The sequence below is a fragment of the Rhinolophus sinicus genome, chromosome 18 (genome assembly GCF_057876585.1).
Source record: "Rhinolophus sinicus isolate RSI-liver-muscle chromosome 18, RSI-T2T, whole genome shotgun sequence".
NCBI classification, from domain to species: domain Eukaryota; kingdom Metazoa; phylum Chordata; class Mammalia; order Chiroptera; family Rhinolophidae; genus Rhinolophus; species Rhinolophus sinicus.
In genome coordinates this window covers 103,788,853-103,800,942 of record NC_142518.1, presented here as the reverse complement: position 1 = coordinate 103,800,942, position 12,090 = coordinate 103,788,853, and positions in this window count along the sequence as shown.

Genomic DNA, 12,090 nt, shown 5'->3' with positions numbered 1-12,090 from the left:
GGAGAGTCTTTTCAACAAATGGTGCTAGAGTAATGGGACATCCATATGCCAAAAAGGGGGGGGGTGAGTAGGAAATTCAACCTCAACCTCACACCTTATTTAAAAAATTAATTCAAAATGAATCATGGACTTACATGTAAAATGTAAAACTTTGAAATTTTTAAAAAGAAAGAGAAAACATTCAGAATCTTGGATTAAAGAGATCTGACTTGACAATAAAAGTATGGTCCATAAATGGAAAAATTAATAAACTAGACCATCAAAATTAGAAACCTTTGCTCTATAAAAAACTCCTAATAAGACCCTGAAATAACAAGCAAGAGAATGGGAGATATTTGTAAACAACATATGGTACAAATGATTATTATCTAGAATATATAATGAAATTTCAATATTCAACAGAATAAAACAGATAATTTGACTTCTGGTTTCCAGCCCAGGATGTAAGAAACTTAGAATTTACCCCTTCATTTTGTCAACTCAAGAACTTGCAAACCTGTAGAGAATATTTATGAGTTTATTTGAGCCAAACTGGCAACAATGCTCGGGAGCAAGATCTCAAATTCTACAAAAAATGACAGTTGTGCAGTTTCTTTTATACATTTGGAATGAAAGAGGGAACATAAGATTACAGGAAGGTGGGAGAAAGCAAGGCAGGGGTTGGATTACAGAATAGTTAACAAGATTATGTGCTCCCTTGAAGGTGCTTAAGCTTCAGAGGGGTCTGAAAAAAAAGTCATTTCAAAGCTGTGTTAACCTAGATTCACAAAAACAATGGACAGGGCTGGTTTAAAAACATTTCACTAAAGAAGTTATAGGCCTGGGGCATGACTACCCACCATGACCTGCCCAGTCAGGAATTTATGATCAGATGACCCTGGGAGGTTAATTTCGGTCACTGAACTTGTACATACCTCCTTTTTTGTCCACAATTTTAACCAGTGAAAAGATGAACAAAGCGAAAAATGAACAACTCTTCTTAGATCCATCAGAGATGAGGTCACAGGTCAAATTGTGGCCTCCAAATTTGAAAAGATAGACAGGAGCCTACAGAAAATCACATCATAAGGAGCAGAAACTCACATGCAGCAACCTACACAGGACCCAGTACAGAGCAGGAAAACTGGAACTATAACTGACAAATTGCTGGAGGCTTAGTGTGGACAAGTCTGAGAGTTAAAAACTCCAGGGGCCACAAGGATGGGGGTCCTCCAAGCTTTTGTCAGTTTTATCTCTGGAAGCTCTACCAGGTCCCTACAATGACTATCACACACACACACACACACACACACACACACACACACACACACACACAAAATCCCCTTGTGCTTTCAGAAGAGGAACCATTTAGAAATATAGCAAAGCATTCTGTTCTTCTGAACAAGGCCTGCCCTGCAGATAAACTGTTTACCAGAACATAATCTGGTGGAATTTTATCAAAGACTAATCTATCTAGGGGAAGAGAACTCCCTAACTCTTGCCAGCTGTAGTGTTTCATGGGGGGGAAGGGGAATGCTCAACTCCAGCCCTCTCTAGCCACCATGCCCTGCCTAAGGGGGCAGGTGAAACTGAGAAGTGCTGTGACGTTTTACAGCCCAGAGGCATTGGCTCACTAAAGGACTGAGACTTAATCATACTAGAGAACACTTTCCCTCCCCCACACCTTACCACCACATTACTAAAGGCCTTTTTACCCAGCACGTCCTGTTTGCCTTTCAACTGAAAATTGCAACGCACCCTAAAAGACAAAAACAAAGTTTGAAGAGACTGAAAAAGCATCAGTAGCAGCCAGAAATAACAGGAATGTTGGAATTATCAGACAAGGAATTTAAAAAAAGAAACTATGCTGCCATAAGAAAAGATGAAATAGTACCATTTGCGACAACATGGATGGAACTTGAGATTATTATGCTACTAAGTGAAATAAGTCAGACAGAAAAAGTCGAGAACCATATGATTTCACTGATATATGGGCTATAAAACTGAATACAACAAAGGAACAAGACAAACAAATGAAGAAACAAAAACTCATAGACACAGACAATAGTTTAGTGTTTACCAGATGGTAAGGGGGGTGGGGGTGGGAGAGGAGTGTAAGGGGGATCAAATATATGGTGATGGAAGGAGAACTGACTCTGGGTGGTGAATACACAATGTGATATATAGATGATGTATTACAGAATTGTACATCTGAAGCCTATGTAATCTTACTAACCAATGTCACCCCAATAAACTTTAATTTTAAAAAAAGAGACTATGATGAACATGTTATAGGATTGTCATGTAATGGAAAAAGTAGACAACATTCAAGACCAGATGGATAATGTAAGCAGAGAGAAAACTCTGAAAAGAATAAAACATAAATTCTAAAGATACTGTAACAAAATACTGTAACAGAGATGAAGAATGCCTTTGATGGGCTCATTAGTAGACTGCACAGGGCTCAGAAAAGAATATCTGAACATGAGGCTATGACAATAAATAAGTCTAAACCTGAAAAGCAAAAAGAAAACAAATAAAAAAGCAGATAGACTATTCAAGAACTGTAGGACAACTACAAAAGTTGTAACATACGCCTACTACAAATACCAGAAGAAAGAGAGAGGAACAGAAGAAATGATGAGACAAGTAAAGAGTTAACAGGAGCAGGTTTGTGAGCTGGCAGGATGGGACAGGCACAGAGTTAACAGGAGCGAGCTTGTGGGCTAACAGAAATGAGCTTAAACCAATTGGCTCTGACTCCCCTGGCTAGCACTGCACCTGCAAGCTGACAAGCACCTTACCTCCATCATAGGTAGGAACAGAACAGTTCCTAATCGCAATGGCAACCCCCTGCACACTAACAAACACCCATCATGGATGGGAACAGAACAGTTTCCAATCACAACAGCACCCCCCTGCAAGCTGACATCCATCATGGATGGGAACAGGACAGTTCCCAGGAGAAGACAATTGTAACGCAGCCCCCCTGCAAGCTGACAAGCACCCTACATCCTGCATGGAAAAATATAAAACCCCAGTAGTCCTCATCTGTGCAGCTGTCCCCATCGGACACTACCCTGGCACAACTCCATTTGCCAGTATCTCTCTCTTACCCCTCTGTCTCTGCAGCTGTCTCCATCAGATTGCCCTGGCAAAATTTCTGCCAGTTCCAAACAGAACTCTCTCCCTTTTTGACTTTCAATAAATCTTTTCTCTGGATACTCTTGTAGAGTCTCATAAATTCTTTTACATTCTGCGAATGACCAGGGGTTAATTCTACGCCAAGACAAGAAATATTTGAAGCATACTATAGACTGAATGTTTATGTTCCCCCCAAACTCACATGTCGAAATCTTAACCCACAATGTCATGCTGTTAGAAGGTAGGGCCTCTGGTATATTGTTAATAGTTTTTCTAGCCTTCCCCAAAGGGATCTATCACCTTCTGCAGGGTAACTGCACATTGGGGAAAAGGAAATAATCAGGCCTTTCAGTTTAGACTACTGAATACAAGCTCTGAACTGCCATTGATTCCAGGAGACCCAGAGCATCATTCTGGCCCACCAGTCAGAGTAGGAGCTTATGGAGGTCAGGTGATCAATGGAGTGTTAGCTACATCAGTCTCACAGTGAATCCAGTGGCTCCTTGAACCTTGCGGTTTTTCCCAGTTCCAGAATACATCATTGGAATACACACACTTAACATCTGGCAGAATTTCTACATTGTTTTCTGACCTGTGAAGTGAGGATTATTATGATGGGAAAGGCCAAGTGGAAGCAATTACAACTGCCTCTATCTAGGAAAATACTAAATCAAAAACAATACTGCATTCCTGGAGGATTGCAGAGATTTGTGCTATCATTAAGGACTTGAAAGAGGCAGGGATGGTGATTCCCACCACTTCCTCATTCAGCTTCCCTATTTGGCCTGTGCAGAAGACAGATGTATCTCAGAGAATGTCTGTAAATTATTTAACATGAGTTTAACCAGGTGATGTCTTCAACTGCAGTGGCTATACTCGATGTTGTTTCTTTGCTTGAGCAAAGTAACACATCCCTGGTACATGGTTTGCAATTATTGATCTAGAAAATGCTTTTTGTCCATCTGTGCCCTGAAGGCTCAGGAGCATCATATGACATCAAGGAATTGCAAGTTAAAACAACAGCGAGATATACTACACGCCTCTTAGAATGGCCAAAATCCTAAATACTGGCAATGCCAAAGGCTGGTGGGATGTGGAGAAACAGTGGCTCTTGTTCTTTGCTGGGGATGCAAAATGGTGCGCACACATTGGAAGATAGTTTGGTGGTTTCTAGCAAAGCTAAACGTACTCACCCACCATATACTCCAGAAATTGTACTCCTTGGAATTTACCCAAATGAATGAAAAACTTACATCCACACATAAACCTACATATTGATTTTTACAGCAGCTTTATTCATAATTTCCAAAACTTGGAAGCAACATAGGTATTCTTCGGTAGGTGAATGGATAAACAATCTATGGTACATCCAGACAATGGAATATTATCCAGTGCTAAAAGAAATGAGCCATTAAGGCATGAAACACTTTAATACACATTAGGAAAAGAAGTTAATCTAGCAAGGCTACCCACTTTATAATTCCACCTATAGAACATTCTGGAAATGGCAAAACTATGGAGACTGTAAAAAGATCAGTGGTTGCCAAGGATTGGACAAGGGGGACAAATAGGCAGAGCAGAGAAAATTTTTAGGGTAGTGGAAATACTCTGCATGATACTATAGTAGTGGATACAAGTGATTATACATTTGTCCAAACCCACAGACGTACAACATTAGGAGTTGACAATGATGTCAAAGCAGATTCACCATTTCTAATAAATGTACCTCTGTCACGGGCGACATCAATGTTGGGGAAAGGTATGCATGTATATGGGCGTATATAAGAACTCCATACTTTTCACTCAATTTTGCTGTGAACCTAAAACGTATTTAAAAAGAAAAAAAAGGATATTCATTTAAAGAAACCCAAAAATCCAGTGAGAAAATGGGCAAAATACCTAAATATATGTTTCACCAAACAGGGTATACAAATTACATGTGAGCACATGAGAAATATATGGTATCATTAGCCATTAGGGAGATAAAAACCACAATGAGATATCAGAATGGCGGAAATAAAAAAATATGACAACAAATTTTGACAAGGATATGGATAGAATAAACCACTCATGCATAGCTGGTGGGAATGCATAATGGTCATGTTGCTCTAGAAAACATTTTGTCAGTTTCCTAAACAAACTTAACCTACAACCATCAGAGAAGACTTAGCAAGTCCCTGCGGCAACTATCCTCAAGAAAGCAAAATGTATATTCACACAAAAACCTAAACGTAAATGTTTATAGAAGCTTTTTTCATACTAGCCCCAAACTGGAAACAACCCAAATGCCTTTCAACAGGTAAATAGTTCAACGAACTGTAATACAGCCATACTTTGGAATACTACTCAGCAATAAAAAAGAATGAAATATTGATACATGCAGCAACCTGGATAGATCACCAGAGAATTGCGCTGAGTGAAAAAAAAAAATATTCCCAAAGGTTACAGATCATATTATTCCATTTATATAGCATTCTTGAAATGACAAAAATGGTAGAAAAAAGAGAACAGATGCATGGTTGTCAGGGTTTAATGAGAGGGTGATAGCAGGAGGGAGGTCATAGAGATGTTAAAGGGCAAGAGGAGGTAACTCGTGGTGATGAACTGTTCTGTATTTTGACTGTATCAATATAATTATCCTGGTCCTGTTATCGTAGTATAGTTTTGTAAGATGTTACCATTGGAGGAACTGGGTAAATGATATAGTGAATTCCTCTGAATTATTTATTACAACTGCATGTGATTGGAATATCGTCAAAAAATAAAAAGTTAAATGGAAAATATAGTAGATATCAAGATAGTTCACAATTGCCAAAAGGTAGCAGAAACTCAAATTCTCATCAAGTGATGAATGAATAAACACAGTGAGGTATGGTCATACAATAGAATATTATTCAATCATAAAAAGAAGGATGTGCTGATACGTGCTACAACATGGATGAACCTTGAAAACAATTTGCTAAGTGAAAAAGGTCAATCACAAAAGACCTTATACTGTATGATGGCATTTGTATGAAATATCCAGAATAGGTAAATCCATAGAGACTGAGAGACGATTAGTGGTTGCCAGGAGTTTGGGGGAATGGGGAGTGACTGTTTAATGAGTTTGAAATTTCCTTTTGCAGTGATGAAACGTTTCTGGAACTAGATGGTGCACAACATACTACTCAATGCCACTGAATTAGTTCACTTTAAATGGTAGATTTTATGTTTTATGTATTTTATACCATAGTAAAAAAGAAAAATATAGTTAAAAGTGAGACATCAAAAAATGAAATATTTATTTTGGGGTGAGTGGATTATAAATACTTTTTATTTTCTCTTTTATACTTTTGTACTTTATGAATCTTTTAAATAAACATGTATTAATTTTGTCATCCTAAAAATTTATAGAAAGAAATATCAATGTATATACTCTAATTCTGAAACCCAAAATTCAAGGAATGTTGGAGTTAGTGGAACAGAAGGAAGAAAGGGGATTTAAAACAAACTTTTTTTATTGTGGTAAATAAGAAACAAAACCACAAATTACATAGAATAGTATAATGAACTTCCACTTATCCATTGTCCAGCTTCAATATTCATCAACTCATGAACAATTTTATTTTATCTATATCCCATCTACATAGAAAGGATTAGTAAAAATTGCTGTGGGTGGGTGAAAAGAGCATGAGCTGTGAAATGAGACATATCTGTATTTTCATCTCAAACTCAAGAGTCCAGACCCTTGGGTTTGAATCCTAGTTCTTTTGACTGATTAGCAGGGTCTTTGGGGCTGGTTGCATAATCTTGGTTTCCTCCCCTGTCAAAAATGATAAAGTGTTGCTGAGTCATAAATGAAATGACATGTGGAAAAGAAACATAAGTATATAAGATATAAGTATATAACATAAACATAAGTATATAAGTATATAAGGTACAGGTTATTGGATTAACTGTACTAGCCATCTACTTTTTTTTTTTAAACCTGAACATAAGACAGTCAGAAATCTGGATTTTTACAACTAAATTTATCTACACAAGAGTTTGTCAACATACATTTGGACACAGAGACTCCGTGTTTCAGATGGCCTGAGGCAGTCTCAGTTTCCTTCAACGGTCAGCCAAAATTATTATGAGAGCCCTCTTTCACTTTCAAAGGGTTCCGGTTTGAATAACACATTTTATAGTCACCACTTATAAAGAAAAGACTGAAGTTTAAGAAAATGATATTCATGAAATTAAAAACAAATTACAATTCAGAAATCTAATAAATGAGTATTATGTACTCTTTAAAAGCATGGACTTTTCAATGTTGATGAACAGTTTTTTAAAAAAACAAGCATTTTTGTACGTCAACTGAATTTCCCTGATACTCAGCTATAATTTCGTATATGTTACAGAACAGGTTTTATGATTCTGGGTCATTCCCAGATGATTGTAGGCTGGTGTAAATATAAAGCTTTACAGGACTTAACTCTTACGCAGCGCTGTGATTTCATCAGTAATAACCCTATTTTCCTATTCTGCAAAGGCAAGCAGGTTAATTGCCTCATAAGAGAAGGGCTGTTAGAACCACATGAAGGAGTCCTTGTGGACAAATCAGATCACTGAAATAACCACAGTGCTAATGGCTTCTCCACTCCAATAAAAATCCAACTGCTACCATGCATGGCTCTGGTGCCCAACAATTGTAAAGTGTTTTACAATCACCTTTAACAAGCCTGTCTCACATCAACCCTGGGGGCACAAGCTGAAATCACTGGACTTTCTTTGTAGCAGTAAAGTATGTTCATTCATTCAACATTGATTACTTTACATGTCCTACGTTTTACGCTAGGCGTTAGAGATACAAACATGTGTAAGGCATAGTCGATGGTCTGGCTGGTCACAAAGTTAGATGAGGCGTGCACTTTGAACTCCCAGAATCTGGGGATATGGAATTGGTTTTTGGGTGGTCAGGAAAAGCTTCCTTCAAAAGAAGTCTTTGAGAAGAGACCTGAATGAATGAGATAGGGGGTCAGAGCATTCCAAGCAACAAGAACATGGTTGGTATATCCCCCTAAACAGCAAGGAGGCCAGTGCAGCTGGAACAGAGTGAACAAAGGGGAGAGTGAGTGGTCATGTAGAGAGGAAGTCAGAAAAGTGGAGGCAGGGCAGGCTGTGGAGATTGCATGGAAATTGGATTGTATTCTCAAAGTGTGCTTGGAAGCCACTGGATTTTAGAATTGTCAGCTTACAGGTAGCCTTTAAAGTCATGAGACTGGAAATTCAACAACGGAGTTAGTGTAGAACGTTGGGAGACTTAAAAAGAATAGCCAGTAAGTGGAGCAGAGAAGCCAGGCGAGAGTAGTGCCTCAGATGCCAAGTAAAAAAGGTGTTTAAGAAGGAAGGGGTGATCAGCTATGTCAAACGCCACTTTATTTATCCAGTGATCATTTACTGAGAACTCTCCCTCTTTTCTAAGCCCTGTGCTAGGTATTTGGGAGCCAAAGCAGAGCAAACTATGGTTATTGCCCGGGAGGAACTTGCAGTCCTGTGGAGGAGGTGGCCAGGTAAGCAGACCATGGTGATATAGTGTGGTCCGTGCTAAGGGTAGCATTTTCAGGGTACCATAGGAACATGCGCCTTCAGTATATGTGACTTTCCTCTCAAACCCTTAGAGGCAAGTGATTGGTACGACCAGATCTTTTTTATGAGCATAGCGCACTGACTGATCGCTGCCAGAGATGTACTGACTGACATTCCAGGTTTTATTTCCTAAGAGGTGAGTTAAGTATAAGTCAAGTCTCTTGGGAGATATTTTCAGAATAGGCAAGGTATTGTTATAGTCATGAAAGTGATTGGTATTCTTACTCTTCTGCTTCTTATTCAAGCTAGAATTATACATGGAGAAAAAGTGCAAAAATGTATACTGGTCTCTATATATGGAAGTATCAGACAAATGTTCTTTATCTACAGCAATGGGGTTCCTTAAGGACATTTTCCAAGGATAAAGGAGCAGACTGGCAGAATTAGTAACATGCGCAACTTCCAAAGGAAGCTGAGTATTTGCTCAAGCAACTTGACTATTTCGATTCAGTTCACTCAAATGATCAATTCCGTTAAAAAGTCATTTGCTTGACTTCGTTTACTTGTCTGTAGACAAAACAACCACACAATTTATTTGGTGGACATGTTTATTTTAATGCCCCTTATCCTGTCCCGCAGGTCACAGTGTGGCATATAAACCTATCAGAGAGGAAGTACAGCAGAGGAGTTCAAATCTCTTACTCGAGATTCAGTCTGCCTCGGTTTGAATCCTGGTTCCACTGTTCACTAGCTGGGTGACCTTGGGCAAGATACTTGGCCTCTCTATCCATTAGCGTTCTCATCTGTAAAATGGGGATAATGATAGAACATAACTCGGGGTTATTGCAAGTGTTAAATATGTTATTCTGTGCACTGTGCTTAGAAAGTTGTCTAGAGCATAGTGAGTGCAATATATGTGTTTGCTATTATTATCTGGCTCAACTTCACTGGTCTGGCCTTACCAGCTGCCACTTGCAAACATGCCATCTCCTTCCAGACGACCAAAGCTCCTCAAAGAGCACAACAGAGAGAGAGAGAGAAAAAACAGCTAGAGCTGATGGTGCCAGAGGAGATAGAGAGAACCAGACTGACTCAGATTATAGTTTGAAAGTTGGGGTGACAGTATTTCCTAATGGATTACATGTGTGTGTAGGGTGAAGGGAAAAGAAGTTTAAAAAGAAAAAGACTCCTAGATTTTTAGCTGGAGCAATTGCATAGAAGCAGCTTGGGAGAGGGGCTTGTATTCTGGTTAGGACACGTTATGGATTTTGAGCATCTCAAAGCACAGGTGTCAAGTAAGCAGTGGATAATGCAGCTGGAGTTCATGGGAAGAAGTCAGAGCTGCAGATATAAATTTCAGAGTCGTTATTATATAGAGAATATCTAAAGTGCAAAGCCATGGGAATAGTTGAATTCACCTAGGGGCTAATAATAGCATGTATCTTTTAGGATCGTTATAAAGATTATATGAGTAAGCCATGTAAAGTACTTGGCACAGTTCCTGGCACATAGTAAGTAGGTAATAAATAACTATTGTTATGATTATCAAGAACAATTTATTGTTAATGGGAATTACGGTCCTTTACTGCGTGGAGATGTGCCTCCAAACCTTTACCCTATCATGGCACATATAGAAAATGATAACATGGCACAACACACTAGGATAACCTTCGCTGCCAGAGGCTCTGGTTCAGTTCCTGTCCAGCCACCCTAAGGGATATATGTATCAATTCTCAGTACCATACTGCATCACGTCTAGGGAAGTTCTAACCTGGAGCCTTGATATGAAGTCGGACAATTAAGTTTGTGAACTCATCCTAGAAAAAGTGCTACATACCTCGTTGTTGAGTATCACTATGGTCACCTTCAAAGTGCTCCCCTTGGGAAGCTATGCACCGACACCAGCGCCTAGTCCACCCTTCAAAGCAATTCTGGAACTCTTTTTCTGGAATGGCCATCAGAGCTGTCGTAGTATTACCCTTGATGTCCTGAATGTCATCAACATGTCTTGCTTCCAATATTTCTTTTATCTTCGGGTAAAGAAAGGAGCCACTGGGGGCCAGATCAGGTGAGTAGGGAGGGTGTTCCAATACAGTTATTTGTTTCCTGGCTAAAAACTCCCTCACAGACAGTGCCATGTGAGCTGGTGCATTGTCGTGATGCAAGAGCCATGAATTGTTGGCGAAAAGTTCAGATTGTCTAACTTTTTCATGCAGCGTTTTCAACACTTCCAAATACTAAACTTGGTTCACTGTCCAGTTGGTACAAATTCATAACAAATAATCCCTCTGATGTCAAAAAATTTAGCAACATCGTTGCAACAAGTTCACAAACTTAGTCGTCAGACCTCCTACTTAGGGTATGACGTGTGGACTCAAAGCACAGCATCCACTGGGAGCTTGTTTTCTCCTGCGGAATCTCTGGCCCACCGAATCTAAATCTGCATTCTTACAAGCTTTCCAGGCGATTCCTGTGTACCTTAAAGTTTGAGAAGCACTGATTTATAGAAGTGTTGTGCAAATCTTAAATAAACAATATTCATTAAAACTGATATGAATTCATTGTCAAATTTGAGATAATTATTTCCTCTTTTCTCCTTGCTTTCAACACAATGTATATATTGTGTCTATTATATGGTGGTCATGTGGAGAAATTTACAACCGGGTTGTTTTTGCATGGGAGGACTTCTCTGTGGTGTGTGGAAAGCTCTGGAGTTCATTGTTTGCTTAATTAAGTGTTTTCCATTTTACAAGGGCACTTAATCCCCACATTGTAACTATGTCTATACATGATGGCTGACCTGGGACCATTCTTTACTCTTGCAGCTGTGACAGTTTATCTTAGTGTTGGAGTTCGTGGTGGGAAACTTGACACCTCACTTGGAGCCACATTAATGGCTGCTTCTGAATTGAGCTAATTCCATTTGGCCTGGGATGACGACTCTGAAGCATATTGGAGAAATGACGTACTGTTTACTAAATTTGGTTTAGATAGAGGGGAATGTGGCTAATTCGGGCCTCCACAAAAACTCATTTTTTTCCCAGATCCAAGTTTTATTTCCTGAATTACCCAGCTAATCTTATCATTCAAAATTTTCATTTGTCCCCTATAGAGCCTACTAGAGGCTAGGCTAGCTGATAAGAAAATGACTCATGTATATTTTTCATGTCAAAATATTTTTAAAAAGCAAGCTAATGGTTTTAATGAAAATACTATATATACAGTTTAGTTTAGAAATATCCAAACTTCTTTCCCTAGCAAGTGGAATCCTGAGGCTCTCACTCCTGAGAGTCTGGCTTGACTCACAACAGTGTATGTTGAGCCACGGAAATTCTCCCGCTAGACATTCCAGAAACAAAAGATGTGGGTCAGGAACCAATAAGAAGATCAAAGGAAATGTTAACTGAGAGGGAGAGG